Source organism: Herpailurus yagouaroundi, unplaced genomic scaffold (genome assembly GCF_014898765.1).
Source record: "Herpailurus yagouaroundi ecotype Mexico unplaced genomic scaffold, PumYag 187, whole genome shotgun sequence".
Lineage (NCBI taxonomy): Eukaryota > Metazoa > Chordata > Mammalia > Carnivora > Felidae > Herpailurus > Herpailurus yagouaroundi.
This window is the reverse complement of record NW_024412418.1, coordinates 15,554,086-15,558,154: the sequence shown is the minus strand read 5'-3', so window position 1 is coordinate 15,558,154 and position 4,069 is coordinate 15,554,086. Positions and strand designations below refer to the sequence as shown.

At 40.6% G+C, this 4,069-nt stretch overlaps 1 pseudogene; it reads right to left on the bottom strand.

Moving 5' to 3' along the window:
* Positions 1 to 2,995: 2,995 nt before the first annotated feature.
* LOC121043883 (peptidyl-prolyl cis-trans isomerase A-like) lies at positions 2,996 to 3,497 on the bottom strand (annotated as a pseudogene).
* Between the last annotated feature and the right edge of the window lie 572 nt (positions 3,498 to 4,069).

Genomic DNA, 4,069 nt, shown 5'->3' with positions numbered 1-4,069 from the left:
ATTACTTCTGACTCACCCAAATGCCTTTTCTTGCTTTTCAAGGTTGCAATAGCTTTAAGGAATGAGGTCAATATTTCAAAGGCATAATTAATTTAGTATGCTTCCTCTTTCATTAGGAAGCTCATTTTCTCTTGAGCCTCTCTTTCTCAGCATATTTGCAAAGCCCTCTCATTCTCCCTTAATTCCCTTTGTGAACAAAAGGAATTCACTTTTCCTTCCTTCCTTCCTTCGTTCCTTCCTTCCTTCCTTCCTTCCTTCCTTCCTTCTCCCTCCCTTCCATCTTTAGCTTTGTATTCTCATTCCTTAACGTTATTTAACCTGACAGATGGCATGAATTCTTTCTACAATTTTTATTCTATCTTCAGTGGCAATGTATTTCTTTGCAGGGACCTGTGGGTCAAACTCACTGTGGTTCCAGCTACCTGGCCCAGCGGGAATGTCCACAGGGTGAGCTATAGACCAAGTTACACGTTAGTGGGACAGCAATGCCTGTGATAAGCACAGGAGAAAAGTGACCAGCAAGGTAAATAGCTTAGATTTTTAATGATGGTAAAATACACATAAGATTTGTCATTTTATCCATTTTTAAGTGTGCAGTTCAATAGTGTTAAATGTATAAACTGTTGTGTAAACACTCTCCAGAATTTTTTTCATCTTGCAAAACTGAAACTCTTTACCCATTAAATAGCAACCCCCACTTTCCTCTCCCTAGGCCCTGGAAACAACCATTCTACCTACTGTCTTTGTGAATTTGACGTCTCTAGGTACTTCATGTAAGTAGGATCATACAGTATTTGCCTTTTTGTGGCTGGTTCATTTAACTTATCACAATGTCCTCAAGATTCATCTTTGTTGTAGTATGTATCAGAATTTTCTTCCTCTTTAAGCATGAATAATATTTCGATTGTGTGTGTGTGTGTGTGTGTGTCTATACACTCAGAAGTATAATTCTTGGATCATATAGTAATTCTATTTTTGATTTTTTGAAGCATTTTCATGTTGATTTTATAGTGGCCACACCATTTTACATTCCCACCAATGCATATGAGTTGTGCACAAGAATTCCAATTTCTCCATAACTTCACCAGCACTTGTCGTTTTGCTTTGTTTTGTTTTTTATAGTAACCATCCTAGTGGGAGTGAGGTTGCATAGCTTACTTTTAAGGTGTTTGGGAAAAATGGAAGTTTAGTTTGTTATAAGAATTTCTCTCTAAGATGTCAGTCTGCAGGAGGAAAGATAGTACCTAACACCAAGCAGTAGTTCTTGGCATCAGGTGGGAAAAGTGGTCTTAGATCAAAAGATTCTGATATAATATTAAGGAAATGAATTCAGGACTCCATGATGAAAGAAGGGGCTGAGAGAAACTTGTGAAAAGTTGGCTTTACCCAAACACTATTTAAATTCACGGCTAGATCTCAATGCCCGGACCCAAAAGAACCGTGCAGAAATCTAAGTAGGCAGGTTGGGGCATCAGCAGGGAGGTTGCCACCAGATGGTTCTCACAGACACTGGGGGTTGTGTTCACCTTCAGTTTCAAATTAAGTATTGAAAAACTGAGTTCACTTAAAATAAGCCAGTTTGGTAGGAGCTGAGTTGATTTTCTTGAACTGGGGAGAAGTTTTCCCCTGATGTGGAAAGGAGGGTCGTTGAAGTGTTGGTTCCATTTATGAAAGCCAACATCCAGTGCTCCCTGGGTCTCTGGTCCCACTGACCTATGGTTGTGAGGGAAAATTGGAGTCATGGAAATGAAATTTAGTGAGGAAAAAGCATATCCCAATTAGAAAAGAAAGGTTTAAAGACTGATTGAATGGGTGAAACAAGAAAGATCCCACTGGGTCAAAGTACAATGGATAGCCAGTTCCTTGCTATGTCTTTCTTAAATACATGACTCAAGCTTATGCACAACGTTCTAGCTTGTTAAGGAGGACTTGAGCAGAGTAAATAGAGTGTGATGATATAACTTCTCTGGCGGGAATGATTTGTAGATCTTTGTAGGTCTTTAATTTTCTCCTGTTCGCAAAATTAGCTCCACAGAGGCATAAAGCTAATAAATGCCCATTTTAGGTCAGCTAGTCATTTTCTAGGTAATATACATGTGTTAGTGCTCTTAATATGATCCTCAAAACAACTCTATCCAGACTGTCTTATTAATCCTATTATGTCTATGAAGAATCAGTGGCTCACAAGAGTTTAATAGATTTTTTAAGAATTCAAAGCTAAATGGTGACACTGGGGTTTGATTCAAGGGTTATGTTGATAATCATCCCTTACAGCAAGCCACTGCTTCTACATTATGCTGATTAGAATATGCACTATACATGCGATGTGGGTCACATATTCTCCTCACCCTGACCTTGACTTCTTCACTGTAACATACCTGGCCATTGCTTCCAACTCCCTTGTCCTTGCTGCAATGCCAGTGTTTTAAGAGAATGAGCTTCACTCATATCATAGGAAAAGCCTCTGAGTTACTGACTCTTGTGTTGATAATTAAACCCTCTTCCCCCAAATCCTTGGAGAAATAGCCTCACTAAAACCAATCTGAGGGGGTACCTGGGTGGTTCAGTTGGTTGAGCATCCAACTTCGGCTCAGGTCATGATCTCACAGTTCATGAGTTCGAGTCCCACATTGGGCTCGATGCTGTCAGCATGGAGCCCACTTCTGATCCTCTGTTCCCCTCTCTCCCTACCCCTCTGCTGCTGGTGCTCACTCTCACTTTCACAAATAAACATTAAAAAAAAAAAACCAATATGAGGAATATACCTTATTACTCTTACCATATAGTTACCCATTTTATTTATTTATTTTGTTGTTGTTTAGTTTTTATTTCATAATCATAAACTTGACTCTGCAATTCAGCTAGACTTGGAGAAGAGTAAAGAAAATACTCGTTTTTTTTTTTTTTTTTTTGAGAGCACAAAGATTATAGCATATTTTGAGCAGGTAGGGGTAAAAGGTTGCTCTCCTAAGCTACAGAAGGAATGGTCTGGTAGTTAAGATAAAACACAAGTGAAATTTATTAGATTTGTCCACAGTCAGCAATGGTGCTTTTCTTCCTGGTTTTGCCATTCCTGGACCCAAAGCGTTCCATGGCTTCCACGATATTCCTGCCCTCTTTCACCTTGCCAAAGACCACATGCTTGCCATCCAAGCAACCAGTGTTGACAGTGCAGATGAAAAAGTGGGAACCATTTGTGTTGGGTTTAGCATGTGCCATGGATGAGAGGCCAGGACCCGTGTACTTCCAGATGAAATTCTCATCATCAGATTTCTCCCCATGGTTGGGCTTGCTGCCAGTGCCATTATGGCATGTGAAGTCACCACTCTGGTGCGTAAATCCCGGAAAAATCCTGTGAAAGCAGGCAACTTTATAACCAAATCCTTTCTCTCCGGTGTTCAGAGCACAAAAGTGTTCTGCTGTCTTTGGAACTTTGTCTACAAACAGAAGGAGAGCCAGCCCAAGGTCTTGCCATCTATGGTGATGTCAAAGAACATGGTGGGGTCGACCGTGGCTGGGTGGTGTGGGTGGCTCTGGGGTGGCAACAACTGTAAGGCCTATAGTTTTCTATTTTAATCCTCATAAAAACCTATAGGACCAGGCCCTAATATCCCCATTCTGTAGATGATGCAGTAGAGATGCAGAGGTTAAGAATTTGCCCAAGGTCACTTCACTAGGTGGTGTATACAGGAACTGTATGGCATAAATGCCACTCAGTGCCAACTGTTTGGAGCCTCAAGTTTCTATTTTTGCACCATAAAGAGCTTCGTTACATTTTTAAATTAAAGGACCCGTTGAGTGGATTTGTATTCAGTAGCCCCTTTACTTGATCCCCAGTTTGTAGATTAAAGCAATTGGAGATGAGAGCAGCCACGTGGAAGTAGAGAAGGTAGAGTTGGGATTTGCATCTAGGTTTGATTGTCTGCACAACCCTTCATGGTGCACCCAGGCAGGGAATCTTGGGTATGAAGTATATCTGTTCAAGGGCTTTTAAAGATACATTAATTACTGAATTCTCCCATTTTGCATGGGAAACCTCTGGGACAGTCTAAATGCTGGTCTTTGGTCC